The sequence below is a fragment of the Motacilla alba genome, chromosome 11, assembly GCF_015832195.1.
Source record: "Motacilla alba alba isolate MOTALB_02 chromosome 11, Motacilla_alba_V1.0_pri, whole genome shotgun sequence".
In the NCBI taxonomy this organism is placed as follows: domain Eukaryota; kingdom Metazoa; phylum Chordata; class Aves; order Passeriformes; family Motacillidae; genus Motacilla; species Motacilla alba.
The window spans coordinates 10,236,831-10,251,820 of record NC_052026.1 but is presented as its reverse complement, the minus strand read 5'-3'; the positions used below and the strand labels follow the sequence as shown (position 1 = coordinate 10,251,820).

Genomic DNA, 14,990 nt, shown 5'->3' with positions numbered 1-14,990 from the left:
ATATTCGATGAAATTCCAAACTTGGATTGCCAAGAGAGTATTTACTTATGTTAGGGCTCCATCTACAGTCATGAGGAAGCAAATCTTATCATGGATGGTAGTGATCTCACCATGTTTACCATAATAAACTCTGCTTTTATTTGGGTCAGCATACTTCAGGCTGCTTTGCAGGCACAGTTAAATTATCTGATCTCTAATTATTCCCAGTAAAGCAGCAGGCAAGGTTACATTGCCTATATATGCCAGTATTCTGGTCGGGTTGGCTTAAATTTCAAGTAATTTTATTATCAAAAGGTTAACAGGCACAGAGAATGTTATCATATAATCCCACTCACACATTCCATTTTCTAAATAGTTAGGATTTTTGCCTCTTCACTATTTCAGTTTGAGAGGCTCTTCAAGACCATCATTCCTCAGATGATGAGCACCATTCCAGTACTGACAGTCTAAGTGTATTTAAGGGACTTCTTGTATCCTTTTGAATTTAAGCCACTACTGACCTTGAGTTAAAATAGGTTGGATGTAATCCTCAGCCTCTATTTCCAATAACATTTAGAAACAGTTATGGCACTATAACTAAATAACTGAAATAGTTCTCTCTTATTTGGTACTTTTTGCTGTCAACATATGAATTGGAATTTGAATTAGGTCTTCCACTTCTTAGAAACAATCAGGAAGAATTGAAGACAGCCACTTGTGAGGAAGGTGGAAGCTGAGCAATATGTAAGTGCAAGCCTGTTTATTTTTTTACTATGTCTCTATGTTAATCTATTGAATAATTGATCTCATGTAAGTGAAAACAAGCAAAAAAAAAATACCCTAATCTTGTTCTTCACTTGTGTAACAAATAGAAGGAGGTACTTTATCAGGGAAAATATTTAAATATCAAAAGTAGCAATAAAAAGGGCTAAACATGGGACAATACAAAGCATTGACATAATTTACTGGAAGTCTCACACTTAAGCAAATAGATACATCAAGAGGATGGGACAAGGCTTCGAGGAACGAAGATCACACCTGCATTTTTTATATAAAATTAATCTGTACTAATGACAGTTAGCTACCACTTCATAACAGCAGCTAAGAAAGGCATTTGCTTGAGCATGACCAAGCATGTTTAAAAGTCCAAAAGGAGTGTTGTTAAAAAATGGGACTATGTTATAACGAAGGTTAACACTGAACTTTCTAAGTGGAAAAGGAAGACTAAGTAATTGAAACAATGAATGAAAAAGATAATTTAGGGGTTTTTTTCATTGGCTAATAACTTTTTTTTTAAAAAGCACACAAAAGAATACAGTTCTCAGTTTTCTTCTAAAATACAGCTCAAACAAAATGGATTCTGTCTCAACATCCCTTTGCAGCAGTTCTCCAAGCAGTTGCTAAGGTCTCAGCAATAGCTTCCTACTGAGGGCACATCTCAGTTCCTACTGCCTGTACCCCAAGGGCAGGGAGGTGCACAACCTTCCTATTTATTGGAGTAAAGCAAGAGAGTGCCCAGTGATCGTGTGAGCAGGTGATGGACCCCTCTGTAACCTGTGTGCCAGAACTACTACTTGCTAATTCCCTTGGAGACATGAATGGGTGTGTGTGTGCTTCCTGACTGCTAGTGAGAAGTAGGAAATACAAAGGAAAGGAACAAGGGCTGCAAAATGATAACAAGCAGCTCTAGCAGGTACTGCAATAGGTAAGTGTTGTAAAGAAAAGAGTGACGGATGTTGGCACAAAAACATTTCTCTAGACAAGTTTCATTGCAGTGCTCCCCCCTTAAACGAGGAACAGAAAATTATTAAAGAAACTATTCTCTTCAAAATCAGGAGTAGTGCTCCAAATCAACAAGACCAAGCTAATGGCACTTTGAAGATGTGGCAGAAGTAGTTGTTTCTCAGTTATCTCAGGATTTTCCAGTAAATGGAAGGGAAAGATCTTTGCAACTCAGTGAGGCATAAAAAGCACCACAGTTCAACTGAAGAAAAATCTTGCAGTACTGGCTGGTTGGTGAACTACAGGGAGTTCAGTAAGATAATTTTGAAGGGGCTTTCTGTTGGGTTTTAGGATTTTTTTTTTAACTAATCAGCAGATAATACCCTTAACACTGTGGCAGCTTTCTCCTGCTTATCTGGTGTGGATTTTTAAGAAAAATTACAACAAATAGAAGAAAAGGTGGAAGACAAGAAAGAACCTGCTTACAGAGAAGGACTGGTCTCTGGTCATTTAAAGTGATGGCCTTTTGTTATTGCTTTGTGCTAAGTGTCACCACATGTTACAGGCTTATAGAATGTGGTTGTACTCTTTTTTTTTTTTCAGCCTACCTAAGATGTATCTTGAAGCATGGAAAATCTGGATGAGCAGCAACCAATACATTTATAAACACAGTAACCTTACAATATGAATTTAAAATTCAATGTGAAGAAATGTGAATAGATTTTAAAACAAATGAAGTCTTTCAACCATAAAATCAGTGAAGAGAAACTTTCACAAAGAAAGGAAAGCTGAGACTGGGCTGAACTTGCCAAATCTTTGGATGCTCACATATGCTCAGAGTTTTTCGGCCTCCTATTACAAAAAAGTTCATTTGTAGGTTGGCCAGGGCAGCAAAACCACTACATAAGTTGGGTACAGAAAGGAAACCATTCCAGTGATCAGCAGTGTGTGATTTAGCATTCTGAGAGTCAAAGAGGCTCTTGTGACTGCTCCTGTTTTAGGCTGTGTGCTTCAAGCTCCCCCCATCCATATTGTGCACAGCTGCTAACACTTACAGTTTGGGGTAGTGTTGACACAGGAACACAAAGGGGTTGAGATATTGCTCACTTATTACCAGGGTGGGAGGTCAGGGGGAGGACACATGGGGGTAGGAGTTTTCCAAAGGAAAATCAGTGCCAAACTAACTTGTGACTATGGCTAAGGAATATTTTCTTCATTGGAAATTTATGATCAGGGTAGACCATGTCCTTCATCAATGGTTCTGTAGATTCAGGTATTCTCAGGGAAACTTGCCAAGCAGTTGCAAATCTACCACACATTGACAAACTGGAATGCAATCATGGCAATGCTGCTTTTGCATTCATGTAGGATTTGGATTGCTAGTTGCAGTATTTCCATAGACAAGAATGAGTGAACTTGATATTAAAAAAAAAAAACAAACCACCTTTTCTATTTCAGACCCAGACGTTGCTGAAACTGGAAGTAGGATGTTGAAATTTGTGCTGACTATGAACAAGCAGTTGCAAAACTGTTTGCTTGGGAAAGTATCTTTTTGAGCTATAACAATAAAAGCTTAATGTGAGAGATGAAGTATCCTACAGGAGATGAAAACCAGTTGCTGATGACCAGGACAGGGCAGTGCTGTGCAGCTGGGCAGGGCTGGAATGCCAGGTCACAGGAACATGAACAGGATGTGGCTCCTCTGAGTGTGGGCTCACTTTAATGGTGCTGGTTAGGCCTCTCCAGTGATGGGCACCTGTAACATCAGACTGCACTTCATTTGAGGGAGATAAAGAGATAACATGATTTTTAAGCTGCTGGACTGCAGGAACTTTGGCATTTTGCACATTATGCTTGGACCTGGGAGAGGTTCTCACAGCCTTCCAACTCTGGACATTTTCACCAAATAGCCCATAAGAAGCGAGTGAAGCTGGTTGCACTTGGGCTGAGGTGAAAGACATATTGTTTTAGTAAGTTGTCTGGACTCTCTAGCCTGTAGAGAAAGACAGGTTGTTTGCAAAATTACTCAGATCAGGAATTTAACCAAACTCTGAAGAACCACCTTTTCAATGGAATCATTTGCTAGAGAGAGGAAATTTAGAGAGCTCAGATATAACCTTTGCAAATACCCTCAAGGCGCTTCATGCAGTGTTAGGTAGTGACCTGAAAAATCACTATTCTCATGGACCAAGTTCCTAAAAAGGAAAGAAAATAATTTGGTTTATGTCTAAAACCTGCAGATTAAAATCATGTTTATTTGTGCAAGAATTAAAGCACTGCAGCAGATAAGGACTCTTAGCTGTACTCTGTGTAATGCTTCCAAGCATGACTTGACAATCCTAGGAGAAAGAAAAGCACAACTCCTTTGAGGAGTCCATTAAAATGCTGATACACACATATAAGAAGTAATGGATGGAATACCTTGAGTCCCTAGACTTTATTAGGAGTTGTTCATAAGGAATAGATGATGTGATAACAAGGATTTCAGTAAAATTGCCTCAATATAATGATTGTATGATGTGCTGACTAAGAAAGACTTTGAAGCAAGAAGCAAAGAAACAATTTCCATCTGTTCAAAACTGTTGAACATTCTTTAAAAATACAGGATTAAAGGAAAAAAACACCTGATTTCAGCATCTGTTTCTTTTCAGATGGAAACAAATGGAGGTTAGTAAACTTTTGGTTGTTGGAGTAGTTTTGGTGGGGTATTTTTCGCTTGTATGTTTTTTCAAAACCGAGATTAAAAAAACAGGGGAGCAATAGTATGTCCAATAGTAACAACTTGGAGTTGTGTTCATAAAGAAAGAATTTGAAATCCTATCCAAAACATGTGTTTTCCTGTAAAAGTCAGAAGATGTGAAAAAACCCTCAACATTTTGAAGCTAAAGAAATGTTGTAGAGAATGAACAGGTTGGTGTTCTTCAACTGGCAGAGAGTTGCCTGTAACCTCCAGCTTGTTCTTACAGCGTGTGACAGCCACTGCACAGAGCTGCAGTTTCACCTGATCACCATGATACAGGAGATCTTCACAAATCCTTTCTCCTCCAGCTTTATTGCTTTGCAAATTCTATGTACCATAAACTGTTGTTAATGCTAAACTATGCCCTTAAATCAGTTAATTTTACTGCTTGCTGAAAATTGAGAGGCTGGAGTTGAAAAAGTCAGAATTTTTTTTTTTACTTGAGGTATCTTGGTGATTCTAATCCCCATCAGAATTCCCACTTTAGCCAGCATGATTCAGAACATTGTCACTGCCAGAGTGCAAACCTTCCATCTGAAGAGGCTTGAGGCCTTGACATGTAAAGTGTTTGACTGGACTTTCTCTCTATTCTGCAAAGGATCCAGGGAAGTGCTGCTGTGTAAATGGATTCATAAACGTAGTAGTAAAATTTTACAATTGTACTTCAGTACAAGGCATAGTGTTTTTTTTAAATTATATTGTGTGCTATCGAGCACTTGTATTGCCACTGAGTAGAATGATAGCTTTAGAAGTATTTGACTTTTTCTGTACTTTTACCATTGCATGTTTAATGAGGTCTGACATTGTCTATCCAACAATTTTGCATCTTCATTTTGGTAATCATTGTACAATTAATAAGGTCCCAGGATAAGCCCAGTGAAGTTGCACTGAAGCTGTACAAAGCTGTAACTGCCATTTTTCATGAGAAATCTTAGCTATAAAATATAATATGACTTGCCTGAAGCCACACAGCAGCAAATCTTTAAGAAAACCAGAGCAGGTTGGGATTTATTCTTCCTATCTTTTGTTTTAAATATAAGATATATTTCTTCTTCCAAATAAGGTACGACATGCAGGGAGAAATTATCGTGGTTGTATACACAGAAAGAAATGGATTATGCAGTAGTGTACATTAGCATATATGCTTGCACTTGCAAGTTAAGATCAGTCATCAAAAATTTCATCTTAAATGAAAATTTTAATAATTATGTGCATTTGAACAACTATATAGCTTTATTATCCTAACTGTGGCTTTCTCTAAAAATGCATAAATATGCATCTACTTGAAGGATATCTAATATTGCAATATTAAAATTCTTACTATCAATAAAAAAAAATCTGCGGAGCAACAAATGATTTTTCCATATGCAAAAATCTTTAGAAATGCGTGGTCTGAAAATGAGACATTTCCAAATAAAATTGAGCTATGCAGAAGAAATTGAGGGAGAAGTCCTTAAGGTGACTTTTAAATGAAAATGAAATGTCTTTTAGTAAGTTTCAGAGGTACAATATTACAGACTAGTAGAATTGTACCTCATTAATTTCAAACACAGATTTTATGTGAGGCTATTTGATTATAATTTGATTATCTGACCCTGTAATTAAAGTTTATTGCCAATTTCAAAGCTTATGTGTAAAATGAACTGGTTTTCTTCAAAGCAATATACAATCCATTGGACTCATTGACTCCTAGTTTTGCATTTAAATCGAAAACTCTGTTATAACATGACAAACAGGTTCAGTTTTTGATCATTAATCCTGCTAAGCAATATTCATAAATTCAATTTTGAATCAGTTGGAATACTTTTCTTTTATTAGTTTCTGTGTTATTAAATGAGATTGTTTCTGACTAATATATTTCTGGACTCAAACTGTAGCTCCAAGCTGTTATTCAAATCAAATAACATGCCCCTTACTTGTGCCTAGCACTAATAAATGCCAACTTGTGATACATTTGCTGGAGACTGTCACGAATATTAAAGGAGGCAATAATGCCACTAATGTCTCATAAGTAAGCTTATTTTTCTAAAGGGCTGAAATCAGTCATCCTACTGAGGGGGGCAAAGAGGGAAGAGCCTTTAAGACTTAAAGCCTAAAGCATTATTTTACTCAGCTAAACATTATTATTGAGGAGGTAAATGACCAAGAAATTACCACTGCAGAAGATGAAAAATACAACATATAACTTCTGGTGCCACCCTGAGCAACAGAAACGCATCCACTGGCTGAGCATATGCTGGGCTTGGTAGACTTGCATGTTCATTGGTTTGGAGGCATGTTTTCTTCCTTCTGAGGGTTTGAATTAAAGGAAGAAAAAAAAAATCCAACACCCTTTTACTGTTATTGCCAACCACCTACTTCAGTTCTTTTGAGATATTACTGATAATAGTTAGGGGGTTTGGTACAGAACACGAGTTTAATACGTTGACAGGGAATTATCTAAACAGGATTTACTTGTCTAAGTTCTCATCCCACAAGCTGGGCAATTTGTGAAGGAGTTTATTTGGCACAGCAGGGAGTGTGACTGTGCCTGAGAGACATAGCACAGATCCTACCTTTGTCCCAAATGGATATAGGGGCAATGCTGAGATTCAGATACACTCAGTTTGATTTCTGCTATCTCAGAATATTCCCCCCTGCACTTTTTTGTTATGGGTTTTGTTTGTTTGTGGGGTTTTTTTTCTGGAGGTAGAATACTTATAATTACTGCCCATTCTAGGACTCTATGTACTTTTTAATGAAACTTTGAGCCATGTATTTATCCCTTTGTTTCTCTATTTTTTTTCCCCAAATATTTGCCATTTACTTAAAAAAAGAGGCAGTTGTGGTTTGTATTTTGTGCAGTTGAGTTCTTGGCTTTCCTACTCTATCAAAAGTTCTATGTGATAACCTTGTATTTTGTTTTTTAATAATAATAATAATATAGAAAAATCTCATGCCTGTTGAAGTTCAATAGTGTTGGTATCACAGAATGTACCAGAATAAATGATAGGTTAGGGTTGAGGGGGTTTTCTTTAAATGATGATTCTTACATTGAAGGTATTTATTTGAACTGGGACAGATGAAAGCATTTGGAGACCATCTGATGGTTTGTTTTATGATTGCCTTTAGTTGTACAGACTGTTCTGTGCTGTGCAGGATGAATTCAGTGGGGTTTGGTTTCAAGTGGTCCCTGAGCTCTGTCTCAGCTGCTCCAGCAGGGTGCTCTGCCCAGGGCCGTGGCTGCAGGGCTGTGTGCTCAGGGCTTTGCTGAGCCTGCAGCCTGGCACCCTTCCTGTCAGAGCCCACCAGCTCACAGCTCACACCCTGCAGGGAACGATGGCACACCCAGAAGGTGACATCACTGTACCCCCTGAGCTAACAGGGAACCCCTGACCCAGCACTTCCCTTTTTTTCCAGTTTTTCATGGAAAACAGAAATTAATCATGACTTATCATCATTAGAGATATTACTGAACTCTCTGGAGCTACAGTTCACAGAACAGATGAACAGTATTTGCCTCAAGTGTAATTTAATTTGTTTTTGTTTAGTATTTTTATTTTAATTCTAAGTTGTTGCCTACTTTAACAAATACTGTGTTCTTCCCCACAGAGGGATTTGTGTCAGTGCCTCCTCTGTCTAATATCTCCTTATTTCTGAAGTGCAGTGGAAGATTTGGTTTGAATGCTTCTATGTTATTTTTTCAATGGCAGGTTTTTTGTTATGGACATAATTCTTAGTTCTCACAATGAATGCAGCAAGGTGACAGACTGTCATAATAATGCAGATTATGACTGATAGTATGTGATCCTAAGCTTGTATAGTATGATGCATAAATGACTTGAAATGCATTTATATTTCCATCTTCTTGTGGCCAAGATTAGTCCACAAACTGTGAGTGAAAACAGCCTCAGCCTGCATGGTAAGAAAAACCATTCAAGAATGACTTTGGTATCCAATTATCTTATCTACATAACCAAGTTCTCCCATCTACTGTTAGAATGGTGTCAAATGCTGCCCCGCTTTGATAGTACCAGGGAAGCTGAATCCAGGTCATGATTTAGTGGCCAGGTCCAGTTCAACACGGAGCTTTCTCTAACACCAACTAAGTACTCCTTTCCTCACTACACTTTCTTTCAGACTTTTTTATTAAAATTGGGTTATTTTGGTTGCAACCTAGCACAGTCAGTTTTATTACCAGCGATAGCCAAGGCCAGTAATAGTGCACTGACTGCTTAGGATTGCTCAAGAAACTTTGAAAGAACTCCAGAACAATGAAAGGTTTTGCCTAAATAAAATATTAGGGATCTGGGGGCAGATACATTGGCAAGTTGTGGTTGGCTTTTGCTGTATATTTACTGAGATGTGCAGGGATCTGGGCTTTTTGCCTCTAGGTTAAGGAGGGCCATGTGCAGATCCAGCCACACACTAAACGTGGAAGGTGCTTCACCCCTCTGGACAAAAGGGGCTCTATCTGAAGTGTGATGGAAGTGAGAATAAAAATACAAAAGCCTTCAATTTTATACTAATTTGGTTTTTTTGCAATGATTGGCAAAACCTAGAAACTCTTGTACTCCAACTTCATATCTCTGCACATTGTGGTGGCAACAGGAGAACATATTAGTATGATGTTTTAATGCATTTCCAGGCTTTAGTATTCTATAATAACTTTAAGTATTTTTTTTGCATGCAATTAGCAGCATCCCAATAAAATGAACAAAAATTAACACTGTGGTCTCAAATCCACTCTCTGCAGTCTCAGCAGACATCACTGTGCCAGTTTACTTTGAATACATGATTAATATTTTTGTTTCTAATGGTGTTCGGGTCTAAATTGTCTCTTAAAAGATCTTTTTCTCTTAAAATAAATTTTGTATTTTACAACATAACATGCACTATTTTGGAAGTGAAAGTAGTGATATAACTATAATTTACACCAGAAGTCTCACAAGTAATTTAGGATCCTGAAAATGTTTTATGTAGTTAATATTTAGTTTAAATATCAAATACTTTGCTTTATGTTTAAAACTTAGACTCTAAAAATTAATTTCATTGTAAAATCTCAGACTTTATTCTATAGGAAAAGTATTTTTTTAGGATGAAATGGTTTAGACTTCAATAAACTTACTTAGATAACTTGTTTAACTGCTTTGTGGTAAAATTGCTGCATATCTGGGATTAGATTTTGAAGATGATCCAAATGTGGGAACCAGAGTATTTACTTTCGTATTTAAAGACAGAGTGCATCCAGCTGGATACTAATTTGAAGAATATCAGGCACTCTGAAATTCCTAGGTTGTAATCTTCATGAACATATTTATCAAAAAAAAAATCAAAAATTATATTCAAAGCATTAAACCAGCCCCAAACCCAGAAATAACAATGTTAAAGCATAGGAAGTTGTTACACTGACAGTTTTTGTCTACCGTGTAGATATTATTATCTTTTTTTTACATTTTCTTCAAACCAGTAAAAATCCCTCAACTTTATGAAAATTTTATTCTAATTTTCATATAAACAAAAAAATACTAAATAATTTCCAATAACTGGACTAGCTGGTCGAGTAACTTGTTTTACTGAGTACTTTAGTTCCCTTTTGTAAAAATAAGGTCACCTGATGCTTTTAAGCAATAAATTATAGCAATTGCTTAAGTAATGTTTTATTATAACAACAGATATTACAACAAATACAGATTATACAACAAATTATAACAAATACTAGAGCAAATGAATTTGGTACTTAATATTTTATTCTACTATTTTTTTCTCAGTTCTTCCCCTTGGAAGCTCACTAAGTTGGAGGGCTCACATCCTGGAAAATGTAAGTTAAAGAGACTTTCAGACTTTTTTTATCAGCCTTCAGTTATTCTGAGCATGTCAGCTCTTGAATGCTGAAGTTTACTTGCACAGTTAAAGCACAGCACAAGAATCAGCTCAGGCTATGCAGAACCTTGCAAAGCTGATCTCTTTGAAATATGTCCAAATAGATATTCAAATCGCTATTACAACATAAATCAAAAATGTTTTCCACATTTTACAGTGTACTTCATATGACAAGAACATTTCCTTTCAGTTATGATTCTTTTTCAAAGAGTGGAAATCTTCAGCTTGATGGTGCTTGATGGCAAAAGAATGTTCACTGAAGTGTGGCATAACGCCGTGGCTTGTTCACATTCAAATTTAAAATAATAAAAAATATGAAGGATTGGAGGAAAGGGATCTATTTATCACATGGTTTATCCACTAAAACAATTTCAACTTGTAAGCCCAAATTTATTCATGATGTTAGTGGCACTGCAGCACAGGAGATTTTATGCCTGCTGCTTTTCTTCCATGGGTGTTGCTGTCAAAGCTTCCCAGTCACCTTGGTTAATTCATTCCGTGTGCCAGAAGTAATTATCCAAAGTTCCACGCTGCCTGCCATGATGGGAAACTTTGGAGTGTGTGCAGTATGATGTCATAAGGCAGTCATTAATGTGAGAGTGGCTACCTGGAACCTCAAGGCCCATGCCAATGAATCGCATTCCCATATGAAAGGTATTGATTTAATCATTCTGATGGCAGGCCTGTCAGAAATGCAATTGTCCACTGGAAGTACAAACGTGTAAATGGACATCCTAGCAAAAGGCAGCAATCTTTCTAAGTAACATTTTACATTTATTCGGATCATTCCACTTGTTTTCCTCCTCCTCGTGCCCCCAGCCCGAGTCTGTTATTGATATAAAGGTTGAAGCTCAGGCAGCTTAACTGTTATGTGGAATGACCTTTACTTTTAATATTAATATAGTATTGTAAAGTCTATGAGACTCATAAATGCAATTTTAGAATTCATATGAAATGCCATGTGCTGAACCTATTGCAACTTTTCCTCTAGTCCTGTGGCAGGTTGCAAACTATGCGAATTAATATGCATCATATTCTTTCCCCTTTATTTACTTAGAGAGGTTTGCAGAGCAACTTTATCAAGAGTAACATTATCAAGAGCTTTCCTGCAAGCTTCTTTATCATATTCACATCCGTGTCTGCTCGACACTTGTCACTGTCAATCAAATGGCAATAATACGCAGATGATTTGCTCATTTGGTTTAATAAAATCTCTCTGCTTATTTGCACTGCAGTCATTATGCCACATAATTGCTCCGCCGCCGAGGTGAAAGGCAGCCAGTTGCCTGGGGGATAAGAAGAGACTATTGCTATATGAAGGATTTGTTTCTTTGCCTCTGTCTCTCCCTAGTCACTCATATCCCTAAAATTAATATTGTATTTGAATCCAGTCCTGCTATTCTTATGCAGGCTAACATTGTTATTACTTATTATTTGGATGTGAAGTCATTTATTTTTAGTTTTGATGTCCAGGCTGTCAAGCTAAATTTCATTGTGTACTGCCACATACAATTTTTAACTGCCATTTAAACTTGATTCAAAATCCAAATTATGAAGAGAACAAGTTCAAAGGAATGGGCTGACAGGAAGTATAGCTACAATTTTTATTTCCCAGGAAATCAAAGTATAGATCTTGTTATTGTTCTGTGGTGGAGATATGTACGGTTTTCATACCTCATAATCTTTTTTGTATTGGCTGGACACTGTGATTCAGAAACAGAAAAAGGGGGGCTATTTATGCATATGAGCAGCCCTCAGGGTGCAAAACAAAGGCATTCACTTCCAGCAATGATATAGCACAGAACTAGCTCAGCTGACTGTAGTAAATTCCTGAATGATTTGTACTCCATTTTCCAGTAGATTCTACTATGACGGATGGTGGAAGTAAAAATGAGGGATCTATCCCTGTAACACAAACCTTGGCTCCTTCATTGCACAGGTAATAAATCAGTCACTGCCATGTGATAATAATTACCAGCCCGTACTTCTGGGGTGATTCCACCTCAGTGGCATACTCGTTAGGAGCCTAAAATATTTCATATTTAAATGTATTCCAAATAGCAAGTGCTTAGTGTTTCTTTTAAAGAAAATTAAAAACTAGGCTAAAATTCATTATGAGAGACTATGTCTATGTTCAGCTTTCCTATTTTTATTCCAAGTCCTGCATTAAGCTTAACTCGGTCTGTTGGTGGGCCAGAGGAAGTGCTAATGCTTTAAAGCTGTTGAACTTGAGCACACATTTTTATTTATATAAACTCAATCTAATAGTATTCAGATATAGAAAGAGACAGTGATGAGCTGTACCATTAACATAGAGAGAGTTAATGGGGAGCCCATTAATTCACAGAAGTCCCAAAAAGGGCTAATAAGTCACCTTCAGCTTTTCTGGTAGGCCATTGCAGTTCATCCAGTCAACATGATACTGAACCCAAGTAGCAAGATTTTAAAAAATATTATACTGTGAGATTTTCAAGCTCCATTCAGTAGCTAAAGTGGTTAATCACTCTCACTATTAAAATATTTACTTAATAACTTATTTGAAATCGGTTCTTGTTATGGCTTTCCACACTAGATTAAAGATATTTGTCTCCCAGAATTTTTGCTCTTTTTAATTGTCTTGTAATTGAGTTCTTTCTCAGTAGTGTTTAGCAAAATTAATAGATCCCTTAACATATCCCTGGTCTCTCCACCAGCTTTCTGTATGTACTGGGCTCTTTGCTTTTCTCACAGGTAAGTAATGACATAAGTTATCTAAGCAGTATTTTGTATAAAGTTAACCTCTTTTCCTGAGGACAAGGAGGCATAGTTGTTGTAATGAGCAGCTAACATGGAGCTTTTTTAGCTCTGTTTTGGTTGGGGTTTTTTAATGCTAAGAAAGGACTCCATTTATTCCTTTTTCATTTAGTAGTTAGTTTGGATTTTTTGAGCATATCTGCAAAGCAGTTGTGATCATCCTTTAGCTACATATCTTGATTATTATTTGCCACTCTGAATAGACTAAACATTTCTATTATCCAAGTATGCTTGTAAACTATTTCTTAGGGAAAAATGTATTGGGTCTGTTACCAGCCCATGGTGTAAAACATTCCAGATGTGACAGTGGAGTTCAGTGGGCTGTGTGTTTAGAGCCCAGCCATGCCATGTGTGCTGTGGGTACCAGAAGCACACCCCAGCCAGGTGCCACAACACAGCTTGACTAGGCTGCTTCTGCTTCATGAATGATCTTGCATGTTCCCCTTGTGCATTCCAGTACCAGTACAGATTTATTCCAACTCAGGACTCTGATTATCCCTCCTGAATAACAAAATGTACCATAGGAAATTGGTAAAGGTGCCTACATTTCCTTCAGATAGTTAAACACCCAGAGATGGAGACTGAGTGAGCAGGAAGGTTTCTTCTCCTAAGTTTGAGACAACTAAAGATCTTTTCAGCAGTCTGCATAGCTGTTACAGTTTACACAATATTTTTTTTCTGTTGAAAGCAGTTTCCCATCCTGTCCTCTTCCATAATTTACCTTTGCTTTCATATTGTGTTCTGCCCCAAAGAGCTGTTCACTGCAGACCTGCTGTTGCTGCTAATACACAGTAGCCTGTAGAGACAGGTCACGAAGCTTGAGGTCTTGTGAGGGAAACCAAGCAGTGAACAGGTTGGTCTGAAAGGTTTTAGAGTCTCTCCATCTTTGGAGATATTGAAACCACAGCTGGATGTGGTCCTGAGCAGCCTGTTCCAGATGGCCCCGCTACTGAGCAGGGGATTGGAGCAGACAAGCTCCAGAGGATCATTCCAAACTCATCCTTTCTGTAACTCAAGGATGCACAAGTGCCATACGAATTGCAAAAGCTTTTTATATAAAGGGTATAAACATAGAAAATTATCTATTGTCATTGTTTGGTAGGAGATAATTATCAATCTGCATTACCAGTTGTAAAGAACTTTATTTTGCCTTATCAAGTGTCTGTGGGGGGACTTGTTTGTTTGTTTCTGGGGTTTGGGGATTTTTTTGTTTGTGGGTTTTTTGGTTTTGTTTTTCTTGTTGTTTTGTTTTGTGTTGGGTATTTATGGTTGTTTCTCTCTTTTTTTGGTGAGGAGAGGTAAAAAAATGCACATCTACTTTGCTAATTTTAGGCCATGCTATAGCCACAGAAAACTTCAACAGCATGCCCTAAAGATTGCCCTGAAAAAAAAATCCTTATTTCAGATTAATCACAAAAACACTCAGAGAGGAAGTAAGGAGAGTTTCATTTTCCTGTCTTTATGGAGGGTTTTGATCCTTCCTAATCCCTAATATTAAAAACATCTTAATTTTAAATATATTTATTTTGCAATGGTGGCTGATTTGGCTCTAGAAATGTAATGAGTGTTAGGAAGCAAAGTTGACTATTGTGTGGGTGATGGTTTTCCCACATGGAAGTACAGCTGCTGTGTTGCTATTGTCTGGATGTTGGCTCGTGTTCTCCTTTCTTTCCACTGCCCATTGCATGTTCCTTTCCAAGAGCATCCTAATGCAATTTACAACAGGAAGTAGCAACAGTTGCAAGAACAAAAATGTTGCCTGTATTTTTTGTAGAGATATCTTCATTTCAGACAAACTAGCATATTGAATTGTGTATTGCAGGAGGAAAAATAATATTAGTTTATCCAAGAATACAGTTCTTGGCTTGGTATGCAGCTGCCACAATTACTTAAG

General features: G+C 37.2%; 1 long non-coding RNA gene across 1 annotated transcript; it reads left to right on the top strand.

Moving 5' to 3' along the window:
* Nucleotides 1-460: 460 nt before the first annotated feature.
* On the top strand, nucleotides 461-12,222 carry LOC119705639. The gene is made up of 4 exons (XR_005258281.1): nucleotides 461-723; nucleotides 2,305-2,372; nucleotides 10,192-10,241; nucleotides 12,161-12,222. It is a non-coding gene; the product is annotated as an uncharacterized LOC119705639 (long non-coding RNA).
* Nucleotides 12,223-14,990: the final 2,768 nt, after the last annotated feature.